The sequence below is a fragment of the Hipposideros armiger genome, unplaced genomic scaffold (assembly GCF_001890085.2).
Source record: "Hipposideros armiger isolate ML-2016 unplaced genomic scaffold, ASM189008v1 scaffold_458, whole genome shotgun sequence".
Classification (NCBI taxonomy): domain Eukaryota; kingdom Metazoa; phylum Chordata; class Mammalia; order Chiroptera; family Hipposideridae; genus Hipposideros; species Hipposideros armiger.
Window position 1 is genome coordinate 1,717,824 of NW_017731808.1, and position 6,048 is coordinate 1,723,871.

Consider the following 6,048-nt stretch of genomic DNA (forward strand, 5'->3'; position numbering starts at 1 on the left):
CCAGAAATTCTGGAAAACCTTTCACCTCTCCCTTAACTGCCTAAAAGCATGCAGATGGGGGCCTGGTCCAGAAAGAGAGCAAATGATCAGAGATCACTCGCTATCTGAAAAAGTCCCCTGCATGGCAGGGCAGACATCTGATCACGGAAGAACTCTCCCCATCTTCCTGTGAGTTACCCTCCTCCCCGAGGAAGCTGCAGACCCCTATCCGGGTCCTTAGCGCTGGATGACCATGGACCTCAGCCTCTGGCTCTCATTTGTATGAAGCTCCCTAAGCTTGAAATTCAAGTTGTTTTTCTATGTCAATTATTAGGCCAGCCGAAGAACCTAGAAGGGAAGAAGGAAAAATCTTCTCCTCCCCCATAGGGCCTTGCAGGGGCATTGGAGGCAGGCCCGACACGGGTAGGCATGGCCCTGCAGGGGAGGTAGGGGTCTGCTCTGGCACTGGGACAGGTGTGGCCCTGCAGGGTAAACTGGGGTTCATGGCTTGGGGCAGGGGTGGGCCTGGGCCTTGCAGAAGAGACCAGGAGTCACCCCGCGGGGAGGTCGGCATGGGCCCTGGAGGAGCCCTTCGGTGGCCCTGGTCCATGCATGGCAGGATATGGGGTGGGGGGTGATGACCAGGGGACAAGTGGGAAGATGGACCTAAGAGCTACTGAGAGCAGAGGGGAGAAAGCCTGTACCCAGCAGGCACCAGGAGTGGCTGGGAGACAGGGACAGGAGGCTGCCAGCATGTCCTAGAGTCCAGGATCAGGCTCTGCCTGGCCTCACTCCCAAGTACATTTGACCACCTTGCACCCCTCATCTGCAAGACCCAGCCCAGCCGCCCCCCTTGTGCCACCCGCTCTGGATGTCACCAGCATGTGACCCAGGGACACAATGAAGGGTTGACATGGGTAGACAGAGAGGCACAAAGGAGTCCGGTGACGAGATGACTCATGTTGGGGTGAGGAATCCTGTGATGAGATGACTCAAGTTGGGGTGGAGGTGGCACTCCAGCTGCACCCTTCCAGCCAGGGCTGCACTTCAGTGGACACTGGGCCTCTCCTATCACTGGGTGCTGACTGCAGGAGCTCACCCAGCCTCCTCTCCTGGGGGCCCAGTACAGAGCCCCAGTGGGAGGGGCCCATGATCTGGTATGTGGGCAGGTGAGCCTTCAGGCACCTGCCAGCTCAGAGCCTGTTCTGTAACTTCAGGCAAGGGTAGGAGGCCAGGTGTGGTTGAGTCACTGGAGCGGGGAAAGGAGAGATCCCCACAATTCACTCATAACAGAATGGGCCTGACAAGCTCAGTGACTGAAAGTAACCTCACAGGGTGACCTGATCCGTAAATTCCTAGCTGGGCAGGTCATGGTGGTGGTCATGTCCAAGACTCATAGCTTCAAGGTAATAGGTCAGTCTTTATCTTAAGCAAACTCGGTGCATTGTTCTTACNGGAGCCTCAGTGGGAGGCTCCAAGCTTCAGGGTGGTCGGGGTGAACGAAGCCCCCAACCCGCAGACACCCCTCCACCCCAGCCCTATCCAGTGTGGGCAAGTTCCAATCTTTGTGCCACCGGAGGCCCCTCCTGGTAGGAGATGCCTGCCTGAAGCCATGGGCCAATCGCCCTGGCCTGGGGCACCGCTGGCCTGCAGATCTGCTCTGATGCCTGAGAACAAGGGCCAGCCATTCCTGGCAGGACCACCCTGAATCCGTGCTGGAAACCTTGTCCTGGTGATGGGAGGGAGGCGTAGATGTTAGTATTGGGGGAACCGGAAATGAATTCTTAATCGAGGTGGGGTTTTGAATGCTTTTAATGTTATCGCTGCATACCTTGCAATTTAGACTTGTAGTTGGCATTTCAACCGATGACTGCACAACTGGACCAACAGAAAGATGGGGGTGCTGGCTCAGGCCAGCTAGCGCTGCCCGGCCCTTCCTGGAAACGAGCTTGGGTTTTGAAGGCTTCGCGGGGTGTGATGCAGCCTCAGGACAAGGGACATTGTTCCTGTCCGGGCTGCGAGGGGGACGGTCTCTATGAGGTTCAGGCGGCCAGCCCCGCCCACCGTGCGTGCGCCTGCGGACATGTCTGTGAAGTGCTGTGTTGTAAGGCCTGTCTGCGTGGGTCCTGGCGACTGCTGATTCTCACAAATAAATATTTTCATGGTGATTGTGTTCAAGTGTGATGGTGGCTTTTCCTCACAGAATTTCCTTTTGTTAACTATCTGTGCCGCCTGACACCACGTTAACCAGGTGGGGGTCACTGCTGGACACCAAGTCCTTAAACGCCCCTCTTAAAGGACCTGTCCTTCCTCTCACGTGGTCCTCGTCCCCTCTCTGTGGGAGCCGCTCTGCTCTCTGCCCTGGGGGCTGGCCATTACCCTGGGCTGTGGGCTCCCGGCCGGGCTGCGGGGTTCCTGCAGGACCCTCCCTGTCAGATTCTGAGGACCAGCTTCTGTCACTGGCCAGGTGTCACTGCCCCTTTGGGCTCCAATTCCTTCACACCTGGGTGGTGACAGCACTGGTCCTACTAGCCCAGCAGGTACTGTCCGCCTACACCGCTGTAGGTAAGTCCTCAGGTCACCTCCAGGCAACAGCAGGCTCTGACAGGCACAGCAAGGGTGGGAGGACATGGTGTCTGCAATGTGACTGGAGCACCTCGGACCAGCTCTTGAATCCACTCTGACCACCTGACCACATAGCTGGCCGGCAAGGCCCTGGCCCCGAGGCCCACTGCTCGTAGAGGAGTTTCTGTGGCTGCTGTAACATTTCCACAAACTGCATAGCTTAAACAACAGAGGTTTGCAGTGTTTTGTCTGGAGGCTACAGGTCTAAGAGTGGGTGGGCAGGGCTGGTTCCCCCGGAGGCTCAGGGAGAATCGTTCCCTGCCTTTCCCAGCTCCTCGAGGCGCCTGCGTTCCTGGGCTCGTGCTCCCGCTCTGGGCTCTGACGCTGGCCCTGCGGCCTCCCTCGTAGAGAGACCATGTGATATTGCCCCCCCCCCAAGTTCATCCAGGATCATGTCCCCATCTTGAGATCCTTAATCACATCTGCAAAGTCCCCTTTGCCCTGAGGGGTCACATTCACAGGTTCCAGGCACTGGGACGGGGACTTTGGGGGGTGGCATTTTTCAGCCCATCGTATGCTGTGATGGGGACAGGGCGGGGCAGAGCGAGTCCTGACCCGGTCACCTGAGGCTCTGAGCCAATGTCACATGTGGCACGCAAACCTCAACCACGGAGAGGACTCCATCCGGTGCAGGCTTCCCGTGGGGCAGGAAGATGGGCTGCAAGTCAGCCGCCTCCCCCTCGAAACCCCTGGCTCGGGGCTTCCACAGTCAGGGTCCTGGGAAAGAGCTGGGGCCTGAGCTTTGAGCTGTAGTGTAGAGGGTGCCATTCCAGGGGTGTGGGATGAGGACAAAAACAGGGGTGAGGCAGGGACGGGGAGAGAAGGGCTTGGCGGTCGTGACCTAGCTGGCTGTCCAGGAGGCCCTGGGCTGCTGGGTCCCATAGGGGCGTCTCTGGAGCGGCTGTGGGGACCAGCTCCTCTAACTGGTAAAAGTTCATCCCATGGAGCTGGGTATCCCTGGGCTTCTGAGGTGTGTGTCCGGCCTCGGGGCAGCTGTGGGTCCCACTGGGTTGGGTGTTGGTGTGAAGCCTGGGGACAGGTCCAGATGGACAGGCTCGGGAGGCACACACAGCTGAGATGGGAACACGTGCCTACAACGGAGAGCCCTGAAGTAGACAATGATGCCATCCTCCCATCCGGTCCCTTGTCAACCACCCACCAGGGGCCAGGTACTGCGGACACTGCACCCGGGTCAAGTGGAGGAGACAAGTGACCAAAACAATCCCCAGCAGTCCAGGGTTACAGACCAGCGTGGAGAGGGCCCCCCCCCCCAGCCAAAAGGGCTGTGCATGCGTAGTCTCGAGAGGTCACCCAGGTCCCCGCACAGGGTGGCGACGTTTAGCACTTCACAGCGAAAACGTGAGGCCGTGTCCCCACAGCCAGCCCCCAGGGTGGTCAGCACCCCAAACAGGACAGAATGGGAGGGTCTCAGCGAGGCCTATTCTGCACTTCTGTCGGTGAGTGTTCAATGGACATGTTAGTATTTGTTTTGAAGTCTGTTCTGGTCTTTGCCCATTTACCATAGGATTTTTCATCCCTTTCTCCCCACTTGTACAAGTTCTCACACATTAGATCTATGAACCCCTTACCTGGGATAGAAGCTGCATGTGTTTTCTCGGTTTGTCACTTGACTTTAGACTTGGTGCAGCTGCTCCTGTCATGTTGGAAGCTCTTTGGCCATCTCCACAGTCGGGCTCATTGCTTTTCTACTGTAACTGGATTTTGAGTCACAGACAAAAAGCCTTTTTCCACACCCAGGCTGTAAAGGAACCCGCCCATTCCTCTACAATTCTAGTTTTCTTCTAGCCCTTGTATGCCGGAGTTGTGTCCCGGGTTTGCGAGGACAGACAAGTGAAACAATGCCACTTCCAGGCAGCAGAGTGAGTGCTTCCCCGGTACTCCACCAGAAGGGGGACAGATGGCCGCGTCCACAGTCTCCAGGGCACAGGTGGCATCCAGCTAATGCACATCTGGCCGTTAGGACAGGACCTCAGCCTCTCAGGGCCTCAGGCTTTGGGAGAAGTCCTAGAGCAGCGGTTCTCAACCTGTGGGTCACGACCCCTTTGGGGGTCGAACGACCCTTTCACAGGGGTCGCCTAAGACCATCGGAAAACAAAAAGATATTTACATTACGATTCATAANGTTCTTACACTTGTTAGAAGCAGTTCTTAAAACGTTTCATTTTCCAATGGACCTGCACTGATGAGTAGGGGGAGGGTGTTTTGAGTGTCGAGAACGCGGGCCAGAGCGCACGGCCTGCACCGTGATGCCTGAGTCCTGATGGAAAAGTCACCTCCTCACTGCCACCACCCACGGTGACAAAAAACACCCTGTGTGTTGGAGCTGCAGGCCTGTCTGGGGAGCAGGCAGGTAGGCAGGCGGGGGCCTGGGATTATGGACGTCCCTGCTAGAACCTCAAGTTCACACCTCAGTTGAAATGTGCAGAAGAGGAGGTGAGAGTGTTCTGGCCGTTGGACCCCCACACATGCATGCCTTTTCCTACCCTTGGTGGGACCACCTGCTTGGGGTGTCAGGGTCCCCATCTGTGAATCAGAGATGCCCGTGACCATGTGATTGGACTGTATTCGGTGCCCTGTCTTCCTTCTCTGCCGCCCGCCTGGTCTCCGGCCTCCTTCATGCACATCTTGGGGGGGGGTTGTCTTAGGACCCACCCCCTCCAGTACCCTCCTAGGCCAGAAGGAGAGGAGGGGAGCTTGTGAGTGAGCACAGTGGATCATGTACAGACAGGGAGATGTGTGAGTGGTCCTGGCTTGCAGAGTCTGGGTGGGAGCCATGTGGCTTTCAGACAGGGCGCTGCCACCGAGGCCGCCTCTTTTCAGTCCACACCGCCTCCTGCTGCCTGGCTGCAGGGGCTGGCCTCCCCATCTTCCTGTGGGGCCCTGCATCAGGACTCCTGCAGAGCTGGCTCCCATGCCCCTGGAGGGAGCGTGTCAGATGGGCGTGCTGTGTGGAGGCTCAGAACCACCCCCGTCTGGGGAGGGCGGCTCTGGGAGGCCAGGTCCACTGCCCTTAGCCAGGGAAGCTTTCAGCTTGGGTCTGGTTGGTCTGGATGGCCGTCATTCCTGCAGGAGACCCTCCTATTGTCAGCAGTTCTGCCCGCATTCGCTAGTCGGGCCGGCCTCGCCCCACAGTGATGGAGAGCCCGCACACGTGTGGGCGTGGGGCTGTGTGCACGGTTGGTGTGTCTGTGCAGAATCAGGTGGCTGGCAGCTCTGCAGGTGAGAAGAGTATCATGAGACCCTGCGTGTTTTTAGAGAGACTGTTCTGTGGTTTCAGAATCCAGCCACGCACTGCCAGCCTCTGCCAGCAGGGGGCATAGTGAGGGCAGAGGAGGGAGAGGCAGGCAGGAGTCTCTGGCCCCCACCCTGGTCGGTTGCAAACATCAGTCCCCTTCTGGGGGTTGTTTCTTTAGTGTAGAAGTC